Source organism: Mytilus edulis, chromosome 9, assembly GCF_963676685.1.
Source record: "Mytilus edulis chromosome 9, xbMytEdul2.2, whole genome shotgun sequence".
Taxonomy (NCBI): Eukaryota; Metazoa; Mollusca; class Bivalvia; order Mytilida; family Mytilidae; genus Mytilus; species Mytilus edulis.
The window spans coordinates 43,834,868-43,847,859 of record NC_092352.1 but is presented as its reverse complement, the minus strand read 5'-3'; positions in this window follow the sequence as shown (position 1 = coordinate 43,847,859).

Sequence of the window (12,992 nt, the reverse complement as noted above, 5' to 3'; positions counted from 1 at the left end):
AAAAAGTAACAGTAAGGATTTTGGTCGTATTCGATTCGGATTTCTTTTTAAAAAAGACTTGACAGATGCTATTGACGTTGAATACAGAAATAAACTTATACAGAAATTTTAAATTGAAAAATTTAGAATTATTGACAAATTTAACTTATATCGTTTCTTTTATTGGCTAGTATATACATGTACAGATAATCTATTTTGTTTAGATATATTTTAAAAGAACTTGAAACTATTTTGTTTTTTCACTTTATTTTTAATGCAAAAGATTGTCATTTATTTTTTTAATTAGAATTCTATCATATCAAAAATTGGTAGTATTCAAAGGAAAAAACATAAAAACTAACCAAGCACATTTATTCAATATATTCATTTTCATTATCACATATATTGAATATGTTCTAAACATGTGATTTCTGCAGGAATGTATTTGCATAAATCTTTTTTGTGCTATGACCGCTGATGTGTGTATAATGTGTATAAATGTCTTTGTCTATTTGCCGACATAGCATTACATATATTCTGCATTCTTTTTTTTTTTTGGTCGCAAACTTTTCATGTATTGCATGCTGTGAGAGTGCATGTCTTATATTCCCCATTTTCATCGGCTTAGATGTCCTTCGTACCCATCGTGTAGATTTTCACCAGACGGATTTTCACTGCACGCGAAGGAGATTTTAATTTCCTCTTAAAAACTAACCGATTCTGAGAGTATATTGTAATTTTCTTTTGAGTCCCAGTGGTTATGGATTATTATAATTCATGTAGTATTCGTCAGTTCCATTATTCATTGCATGAAAAACTGTTACCACAGAATTCATTTTCCATAAATGATTGCTTTTACAGCATGACTTCTGCACCCGATTGTTTCAAAAATTCAGTCGCAGATAAATCCCGTTTACAATTTTATGAATTTGAAAAATAAATTTGTGATAAAAATGGTTACAAAAAACTGACGACCCTTAAACCAGAAAAATGTTTCTCTTTTTAATGCCAACATATGTATGTTGTTTATGCCCCACCTACGATAGTAGAGGGATATTATGCTTTCTGGTCCTTGCGTCCGTCTGTTCGTCCGTCCGTCTATCCCGCTTCAGGTTAAAGTTTTTGGTCAAGGTAGTTTTTGGAACTAACTAATACTAAATGAATTATAATAATCAATCCAAAAGAAAATTTCAATATACTTAAGAATCGGTTAGTTTTTCAAAAGAAATTAAAATCTCCTTCGCGTGCAGTGAAAATCCCTCTGTGACCGTTTCAAAGCGGTAATTTCTTGTGTTAGACCGCATTGAATGGGCTTTACTATAGATAGATCAAATAGGTGCTTGTTTTTTTTATTACCTAGAACGCGGATAACCTTGCTTGCTGTTATTGTCCCTATTCTTTGACGAAACCGTTTTTCATTAAAAGTTTAGCCTCTTGTTATGGTTTCTGTTTTGCTTCTACCAGTTTGAGTGTAAATTTTCTGAATTAAGTTGATGTATTTATTCAATCCCTCTTGGTAACTTTCATCATCATCAATGGATTGAAACTGTTGATGGGGTATTTCAGTTTATGAGAGTGATGTTGGTTTCACAGGACGTGATCTTGTCAAGTCAACAATGTTGACGATTGAAGGCTAATACTCTTTTGAATTAACATTCCTGATGTCATATAGCAATTGAAGAGTTCCTTTGGTACATAAATGATTCCTGATGTTATATAGCAATTGAAGAGTTCCTTTGGTACATAAATGTGATATTTCAAGCTTCAGTTCATGACATTATAATACTCTACGCCGTATGGTCAGTCATGCCGATGTGACAATTAAGAATAGTTAGGTATATAAACTCATCACAGACACCAGGACTAAATTTAGTATATACGCCAGACGCGCGCCTCGTCCACAAAAGACTCACCAGTGACGCTCGAATCCAAAAAAGTTAAAATATTGAACTTCTTGTGAACTTTGTTTTGTTTTTAACAATAACAAACGGAAAACAAAAATACGCTTTCATAATTATTATACAAATTGAATGTAGGTTCGGTAAGCTTTGCCTTTAAAGCTTTTGTTAAAAAAAAATTATGTGCATTGTTGAGTCTTAATTGTTTGACTCTATTTTTTACATTTAAGAAACCAATGCTATTTAGTACATTAAAATTTACATTATCTGTAATAAATTTATTACTTCAATTTTCAACTTTTTACACATACAGGACCAAACAATATACATTCTGTTTTTCCTACATGTAGGGATAATTTGTTATCTATAAATGTATTAGCCATTGACTGTAAGAATGGAGTTCTTTTTCAAGTTTTTCAGATCTTTTCTCTGGGTTCCTATGTGACAATAAAGTGTAACTATCATTAGAGGTGGGACATTAAAAGACGTATCGTATCCGTTGACGTATCTAAATAAACTCACAATAAGATATCAGGACAAAATTTTGTATACGTATCTATAGGTTGTTGTTTAATTTATTATTCACGGTGTTTAAATGGTTCATGTACATGGTAATATATGTTTTTCTTTGTAAGGATTTTTTCTTATCCCAGGCATAGATTACCGTAGCTGTATTTGGCACAACTTTTTAGAATTTTGGATACTCAATGCTCTTCAGGTTTTACTACATGTTGTTCAGTCATAGGTTATATTTTTATGTACAGAATTAAAGTGACGAGCTGAGTCATGGCCATTAAAGATCAGTCTGCTACATTCATTGCAATTTTTCATTTTACAATCATATTTTTTTTTTTGGAGAATTCTACGAATCAGACAGTTCACTTAATTGAAGATGATTAACAGCTACTGCTTCTCCCAGTTGTAAAAAATCAGGAATATCATCGACCTGATCTTCGTTATTTTGTTCTGCTTCACCGGGATTTGAAAATCCCTTGGCCAAATCATTATCCTCGTCTGACGGCAACAACTCTACCCCAAGATAGTATAAAACAGTTTTATCTACTTGGACATTCATCTGAAAATATCATTGATAGTTTCTGTCATGTTAGATTTTAACATAAGTTATCGTTTGTCGACCGTAAACTATTATTCTTCTCCGAAACCGCTATGAATATTTTGAACCATAATTGTGTTTAATGGTTCTTGTGTGCTTCTCTTTGAATGTCCGGTACCCCAGCATATAATAAACAAGATAGATGCTATTACCAAAAAAATAGGAAAGAAGGATAACGGGGGATTTAGACAAAAAACAAACCCTCTCCTGTTAAAATTTTTGGTCAGTTGGAACACTAATTTTAGAAATGGTGATTGTGATATAAAGAGAAAAAAAGCTTTCTGATAGACACTATGTATACAAAATTACGGGTAATTTCTATAATTTCTAAATTCATGCAGATCATATAACCATGTAAAAGTAATAATACATTAAAAGTTGTGTATTTACTTTTCTCTTAAATTGCTGTTTTTTCATCTTGAAAAGTTTGATGCCTTTATGTCAAGATTAATATGAGATCCCCCTTTTTCACTTTATAAGCCTCGGGATTTTTTTAATTTATCTGAAAGGATGCGTTTCCTAGTAACTTTTATCTCATAGGAAGCGTTTCAAAACTGAAAGGAGACGTTTATATCGATTTTCAGAAAGAAAAAAACCAATTAGTTTTTGCATACAGGATAAGGTTTGATAGGTATCTTCATAATATATACAAAATAAAAACTCCGAACTTATATTATAATCTAATTAATTGTAGATTGTGTTGAACGATCAATTGTTTATGCATTCATGACTTTTATTTTTGATAAAATTGTTGTACTCGTCCACGCTGTTGTAGTGTAAACCCGTATGCTTTCTATAAGCGATTGAAGACATTAGAAAATGTTATTTTGGATACCTGTTTTATGTACTTATTTCCGTCACCTATCAATTCTTTCAATAGTAGTAGTATTTCATTGATAAATTGGCATTAAAGGACACCTGCCATTCCATCGTTGTAATCTTTTTGTGTGTACAGTATAGGAACGTTATAATTTTGTTACAAAACCGCAGTTACCATGAATTTCCCCAACTGTACCATATTGATACATAAAAAGTCAAACTCTTTATTAATCTTGAGCCTTACCGCTCAATGTGTAACGAATATAAACAGGGAGTTACGAGTTACACTAAAGACCTGAAAGTGGACCTGAAAAGACCTGAAAATATACGACTAAAATTATTCAAATTGCAATAACTTTTTTATTATTGGATAGAATTTCTTCAAGTTGGAATTTTATTAATTGTTAATATCCATATTTCATTCAAATTAAAAAAAAATGATGCCAAAAGTTGGACCTGAACGGAGAAATGAAAAGACCTGAAGGGACCTGAAAATCTATGGTCGGACTTATTCTTACTTCAAAAACTTTTTTAATATTCATCTTGGTTATCTTTCAACTTTAGATTTTGTGAAACTAAAAGTTCAGTATAATGATAAAATTAAAAAAATAATATGAAAAATATCGTTGGGATGTGAAAACTCGGACCTGAACGGAAAATTAAATAACATAAATATGCTTGAAAAGACTGCGGTCAGATTTACTCAAGTTCTTTAACTGTTTTCAATAAATCTCCTTGAAATATGAATTTTGTTATAGGAAAGGTACATGTATAATATATCATTGAAATGTTAAAGAACTTTATCGAAAATATAATGGTTGAGTTACAAAATTCGGATCTTGGCGGGGAAATAAAAGACGAATGGATCATGAAAGTCCAGAAGAACGAAGCCTAGAGCAAATGACTATGACATTGATGTGGTACCAACTTCAGATTCTGAGGCAGTCGCAACAGAAATTTCATCTCCTCCTTGCAGCCCTGTTACTTTGTCACCAAGGACAACTATACAGCTTAAACACCTACGGTAACAAATCCATGTACAGGAAACCGACTACGCTTTGCAAACAAACAGTCAGATATACGAACCATTCACCTCGAAGTACATGCCCAATACCATTAAAAAAAAATTTCAAAAAAACATGGGTTAGTGGTCTTGCGCTCGAGCACAAAAACAAAATACTTACTAATACATAGCTTTATCCAGACATCATTAACACTTGTGCCGATATTGTACAAACACAGTTTCCGGGAATTGCTGGCTTTCAGGCAACTACATTGGCATTCAATGAGAATACAAAGAGTTGGACTAATCTTTGGTACTTTTCAGTCGAAAAAAGCCCCGTGTGTGCAAATACATCACACAGGACAATCACACTGGGTAACGTCACTGCAGCAAACAAGAGACACGGTGACCGTAGTTTACGTTCTAGACAGTCTTAACTCTTTACACGCTATAACAGCGAGTCTAGAAATACAGTTGGCTGCAATATATGGAGATAAAAAGAAAAGCTTCAACGTGAAAATACCACTGGCAGAAGTGCAACAACAATCTAATGGAAATGGCATGGGACACGCACACAAAGATTGTGACGGGGTTATCATAGTTTAAAGGCACCAAACCATTTTCTGAATTATTTATTTCTATGGTATATCATATGTCTCTTTGACTTTAAAGTTTTGACAAGCGAGTTTAATACTATTAGTATAATAGTCCCAGCTAGTATCAGTTTTGCGTATCATATAGTATCGTGATGTGATCCCAATGAGACAGATCTCCACAAGAGATCAAATGACATCGACCATGAAAAGTTAACAACCATAGTTTTCGTCTATGTTTTTTTTTTATAATTTTCGTTTTTAAAAATTTATTAGCAGAATTTTAGGCTAAATCAGATTTTTTAATTTTCTGTTCAGGTCCGAGTTTTGACACCCCAACAATTTTTTTTCATATTATTTTTTTTTTATATATTATCATTATATTGAACTTTTTGTTTCACAAAATCAAAAGTTGAAAGATATCCACTGAATATTACAAAAGTTATTGAAGTTAGAATAAGTCCGACCATAGATTTTCAGGTCCCTTCAGGTCTTTTCATTACTCCGTTCAGGTTTCGTTTTTAATTTATAACATTTACATTTTAATGAAACATGGATATTAACAATTAATAAAATTCCAACTTAAAGAAATTCTATCCAATAATAAAAATGTTATTGCAATTTGAATAATTTTAGTCGTATATTTTCAGGTCTTTTCAGGTCCACTTTCAGGTCTCGAGTGTAACCCCTACATTTGAAGATAAAGTGCTCTAGTGTTTCTGACTCTAAGTTGCAGAGCTGGCATGTAGGGTCTACTTGATTCTGGTTAAAGGCTGTTCTTGTACTCTGTAGTTGGTGTGTTCCAGTCAATAATTTTAGCTTCACGTAATCTTGCGACCTCTCTAGTTGATGTTGTGACACTTGATAATGCTGGATGGGGAGCACCAATAGAGTATTGGTTAATCCCAATATAATGTATCCTATTGTATAGTTTTGCAAGGTCTACAATATATCTTTTCCAGTAAGAGTCTATGGATTTAGACACCTTATTTTTCAATGCATTTTTTGTTGGAGGATTGTCAAATATCTCAATGCCAGATGGTAATTCGTATATAGCTAATAGCTGTCTTATTTTGGAGAACCAGCTGCGGTCGTTAATACACTTTAGACATAATTGTACATTTAATTCCAGATAGGGGAAATAACTCTTGCACTACTTTTTTATTCGGTTTTGCGGGAAAACCACCTTAATGTCGCTGCGTACTTTATTATAACTATAAATATTCATCACAAGGTACATGACCCTGACAATATTTCTTATTGTATGTATTTAGGTCTGAAACATTATTAATTATCCCACCACTTTTTTACCAAGTCATTTTGCATGACATAATATTTCATGAAATTAACAACACAGTAACATGAACACCTCTTGGTTCTTAATCACCCTCTGATTTACGCTAGTGGCACTGTACTGTAACAGGCAAACACGTCAGTCATTACTTAGGCTCTACAACTATAATGTAAATCGATTGTTCCACTAGTATGAGTATGTGATGATTATGTTACCAAGAAGTCGTGTTAAATTTACTCTGCCGAAAATTAAGAAAATTTATAGTATTTAAACTGCTATGTGAAGATTCGAGAAAAGTCACAAAAAATTGAAGTAATCCTTCATTAATTGGATTGTTTATTGTGTATTGTGACATTTATCTCTATTATTATCGAGTTTAATTAAAGTATTGTTTAAGCTAACAACGTCACCATTTTTTAATTGTTCCATGATTTTTTCTTAGCAACGTAAGACAATCTGATTTAAATCCGCAATATTGTAAAAAAAAAAAATATATAATAACGCTGTGTAATGCTGGTATTGAGAATATCGAAGATGATTTCATTTAATAATTAACTAGAATTGATCATCGAAGGAAAAACGAATAAAATAGAAGATATTGATTGAAAACTTACTGAACTAACGAGTAAAGAATCGAACATTGAAATTGTTGTCAATGGAAAAAAAAGCAAACGAAAAAATACTTTTGAAAACGATTCATGAGAATTGAAGAAAGAACTAACAAAGCGAGATATAAATGAGATATAAAAAAAAATGCCGCTAATAAAATAAATGTGGCAGATTAGCGGGAAACAAATATTAGGTCTACAATGTACATCAATGCATAGAAATAGAAAATAATCTAGATTTTAATGGAAGTAAAGAGAAACCAGAGGAATATACTAAACTCGCAGTTCAGAACTTATTTCACAAGAACTGTTGATTGAAAAAGATAAACAGTTTGGAAATTTTTCAAGGACCTAAGAATAGTATTAGAAGCAGATAAATTAAAAGACGAACCTAAGTTTGGAATGTTTTTACAATTCCTCACTTGAAATAGAAGAAAGCAGAATAAAATTATATCCCGTAATTAGGGACGCTAAACGAAAATGGTCAAAAAGGATTGTCTGATTCAAGACAATATCCAAGATACACTTTTTTTAACCCGAATCCTCTTACACAAACATGACTAAGGAAATATCCGCACTTTCGGTAGGCAAATGTATATATACCAGCAACTTTTAAATATTGAATTTCTATTTACAACACATCAAATTCATATAACTACACCTTATGTAGAACGCCCAATCTCATATAAGTCGTGCAAACATGGTTTATGAGTTTGAATGGGTCCACTGTTGAAAAGATAATACCTTTTGATGAGTCTCTTGGTCTAAAATAAATCACATGATATGTAAATTCACTTTTAAAAACATATCAACTATAATAAACTTCAATTAACGTAAAAATATCGAACTTAAATTCTATAAAATTGTAAAAAAGCCATGTCGCCAATTTCGAATAAGGAATATGCAACCGAAAAAAACTGTCCTGTGCACCAATTTCATGCTCTTTCTTGATTAAATCCAAATGATCCTTACATGAACTATTGAATATGAAAGTAAAAATAATAGCAAAACACCACAAAAAATGTTTATCAACAATTTAGATGTGTCGTCAGTTTCATGATTCTTCCATAACGGTGATTTGAGTATATTTCAAAATGAGCAACTTACAGGTACAGTGTTTTTATGTTTGTTTATGGGTTAAAAAGTGTTGAATTTTGAATTACTATCTCAATCTGTCTATTAAAACAAGCTGTCTCTGAGATTTTCTCTTTAATTTTTCATTTAACCAATTATGCTCATCAAATGATTCCTCCGTAACCGTAGGCTAAACCATTGGTACAGTATAAAACAAGAATTTCTCTTTTTCTTTTAACCAATCATACTATTTCGACCATAAAACAAGTTTTAATGTAATTTGGTTACCCGGTAACCAGCATTCTTGATAAAAAAACCCTCAAAACTGCTTGGAAATTCCTCCGAAACGATTCTTCCGTAACGGGACAATTTTATACAGGACACATTTTCATCCATACACCGGTTAATCATGTATCACGTGGTTTTAAAAGTTTCACAAGCGGGATTGTTTGAATGATAGAAGTGCTTGACCACATAAAACCTATATAAGCTTAAAATCTTTAGATTTTGATACAATGTAGGTGCCTACTGTATACTGCTTTGGGATGATTTTGGCAATCATTGGAACTGCTATGTTGCCATGGATACTACACCAAAAATTTCAAAAAAATGGAAATGCTCCAAATTTTATAAAACTTCACAGTAAGGATGAGCAACATTGGTTAATCTAGAATTTGGCGTTGGAATTTCCAAAATGGCTGTCGTTACCATGGAAACGATGCAAAAATGGTCCATAAACACCTAAAAGTGGCATTTACTTTCTTAAAATGGTACGTCAAATCCATTGAAACTCTGATGGTATGTTCCGTCCCATGTACCAATGTGCTATATGCTATTAAATTTTGGTAATGGTCTCTGTTGCCATAGAAACCATCACAAATGTCAAAAATTTCAAAATACTCCAAAATTGATGAAACTTTAAAATATGTTTGTAGACTGGCAAGTCTGGATGAGACTTTTGAAGATGGAATTTCCAAAATGGCCACCGTTGCCATGGAAACTGCAAAAAAGTCAAACATTTATAAAATGCTTTGAACTTTATGAAACTTGATATTATTGTTAACTGGCAAGTAGAGATGAGACTTTTGACTTTGAAATTTTAAAAATGGCTGCCGTTGCCATGGAAACAGCAAAAATTTGAAATTTTCTAAAATGCTCTTAATGAACTGAAAATTTACAGAAACATGTATTGCCATGCATATATGTGCATTCACTGTTAGACAATTTTGAAATGGCTGCCGCTTAGTGGCAAGAGGGAAAAGGGTGACATCCGCTATTGCTTGCAATAGCAATTATAGTTCACTCTGGGTTTTTAAGTAATTCGGTAGTACCAGAGAATACGATAATACTGCTTTGGGAGTATACAGACCTTTCGTTAGTTTCAAGTGATAAAAAAATCATTAAACATTTGCAGTACAATATTGTGCAATTGAAAAGTAAATTCGTGTTTAAGATACGGACGTCTCTATTGGTAAAATAACAAAAGTTGCGTCAAAGTTGTTTTAAATAAAGGGCCGAAATATATCAGAAAAAATTAAAATCACAAAAATTCTGAACTCCCGAGGAAAATTCAAAACAGAAAGTCACTAATTAAACGGCATAATCTAAAGCACACACAAACACATCAAACGGATGAACAGTTACTGTCATATTCCTCACTTGGTCTATGCATTTTCGTATGTAGCAAATGGTGGATTGAACCTGTTTTTAGCGCTAATCCTCTCACTTGTATGACAGTCGCATCAAACTCCATGAGGAGTCATAATATAGTTGAGAATACAGATTGGACAAAATAAAGTAAAAAAAGGTGTTGATGTACATTAATACCCTAAGTTACGTAATTAATGATTTCAAGTTGAAATTGATAAATAAACTCATCATAGATACCAGGACTAAATCTTGTATATACGCCAGACGCGCGTTTCGTCAAAAAAGACTCATCAGTGACGCTCGAATCCAAAAAAGTTAAAAAGGCCAAATAAAGTACGAAGTTGAAGAGCATTGAGGACCAAAATTCCTAAAAGTTTTGCTAAATACAGCTAAGATAATCTGTGCCTGAGGTAGAAAAAGCTTTAGTATAACGACTATCTAAACTAGATGGACTAATATGTAGGGATGCTGTAAAAGAAAAATCATACCGAAACTACAAATAATTCGTCTAAAATATCTTTGCAATCAAACGATAGGGGGAAATCTTTTATTGAATCTATAAGAAAGTTATTATATGTTGTTTCAACTAGGAAAATGGGCTCCAACATATCAATCCAATTAAAGAAGTAGTGTAATATCTATAATCAGCATTAGAATTGAAAATTACCAAGCATAGCAACTGCATGCAATATGGTCAGTGAACTTGGAACTGTGTCACGAAAACAATTACACGAGGAATTGCTAAATGCTAAAAACTTAACTATGCACCTAGATGCAACAACGAAAAGAGCTATTCTTTGTATGTTTTAGAGTTAGCTGTCAAAAATGGAAAATGCATATACCGCCGGTTAAAAAGTGTGTGATGGAAAGGCCGAGACATATGTATCAGCACAAATCAAACTGTTGTTGACATTGTAAGAGCAGGTTTTGGAGAAGTAATCGATTGGATTACTATTTCGTAAAAAAAACAATAGATTATCTATTATCATTATTTAAAGATTGTGCCTACAAGTTTTTTTTATTTCGGTAACGCACGAATAACAGTTTATGGAGAAGCAGTTAACATAACTGTTCCTAACTACATTTTAAGGTTGCCGTTCTTTTGTTTTTAGGAACCGTATATCTCTATAATATATCGATAAGTAAATTCTATCATAGTAGAAAAAGGATGATAGGATAAAAAAAAAATAATCTCCAACAGTTCGCTAGTTACAAAACTTTAATATTGTAAAAACTCCAAAAGAACATGAAAAACAGACTGATACAATTGCTGCAAAAGCCGTTTTAGAAGATATTAAAATGGCTATTAACGCGTCCAAAACAAAGTAATGAATCTTAAAAAGGGAATTAACACAATCATTGCATAGTAAGCAGAGAAAACGTAACTGAGAAAAATTGTTTTGTAATGAAACTGAACAACCAGGTGAGAAGAATAAGCAGAGGTAGGAGAATTAGTATCAGAAATCTGAGGTCAGACCATTACTGTTTAACCCATATGATTCTAATTCTCGAAAAAAAAAACGCAAACTAATGATTACACTGGCTTTCAATTAGAAAGAAAAAAAAACGGAAATAATAATATCCCAAAATCCAGTGAAAACTGCAAACCATTCATTGTAAGGCCAGTGTCTGTCTCTATGTCAGAATTCGTAAGATTTTCTATTTGAGGCACATTGGCACTCATACCACATCTTCTTGTATCTATATAAAATTGTGAAGACTTTTATTCAGCATGTTTAGTAAAAAAAACATTGAAATAGATAGTGGTACTTTGGTTTTTCTGGTCAATATTTCTTTTGTCAATTCTGTAAGAATTCTATTTTATTTTTCGAATTGTTGTGTCCTATTTAAAGTATTACCAAGTTTGAAACTGAAATACAAAGCTATTTTTTATAGTTCAAACGGTAATTGGAGAAATCATAATTTCAAAATTCGCGAGGATATTGGTAAGTGCATAGACTGATATCCGTTACTGTAATAAACGTTTAGAGAAGAAAATCCGTAACTGTTGAGTTGCGTTGTTTCTGCTTCATTCGTTTTCTCCGATTTAATAGTTCGGATCATCTTTTTTTTCAAAATGAAACTGTCATAAATTCGACAAAATATATGAAATCATCGGGATAAAAAAAAATATGCTCACAATGATAGAAACAACATTAGAAAAAAATTCACTGTTTAAGACGTCTTCACTCTATTTCCATCGGATGTTGGATGTGTAATAACTGATAACTTAGACTGATTTTTTAGTCTGCTCTAATGTTGTACACCACTGTCCCTGGGGAGGGTTCGACGTCAGCTAACATGTTTAACATCGCAACATTCTGTAATTGTCTAGGCCTGAGCCAAGTCAGGATGAAATTCGGTGGTTGTCGTGTGTTGCTGTGTTACATATTTGTTTTACGTTATTTATTTTTTGTGTACTTTAATAATGCCATTAGTAGACTTGTTTGAATAGTGTTACATTTGTTTTTTCGGACCTTTAATAACAGACGCTGCGTTATGGACATTGCTCACTGTTAAAGGCCTTGCGATGACCTATAAATGTTTATTTCTGTGTCATTTACTGTATCCATCTTTAGACTATTTTATTTGTTATGTCTGTCGTAAAAGTGAGTGGTTTAGCGCTATAATTAATTGATTGATTGTTGGTTGTTTTACGCCGCATTAGCACAACAAGGCTATATCGTATAAAAGAGGGACGAAAGATACCAGAGGGACAGTCAAACTCATAAATCGACAATAAACTGACAACGCCATGGCTAAAAATGAAAAGGACAAACAAACAAACAATAGTACACGCAACACAACATAGAAAATTAAAGAATAAACAACACGAACCCCACCAAAAACTAGGGGTGATCTCAGGTGCTGCGGAAGGGTAAGCAGATCCTGCTCCACATGTGGCACCCGTCGTGTTGCTTATAAGATAACAAATCCGTAAATAGTCTAATTCGGTAGGT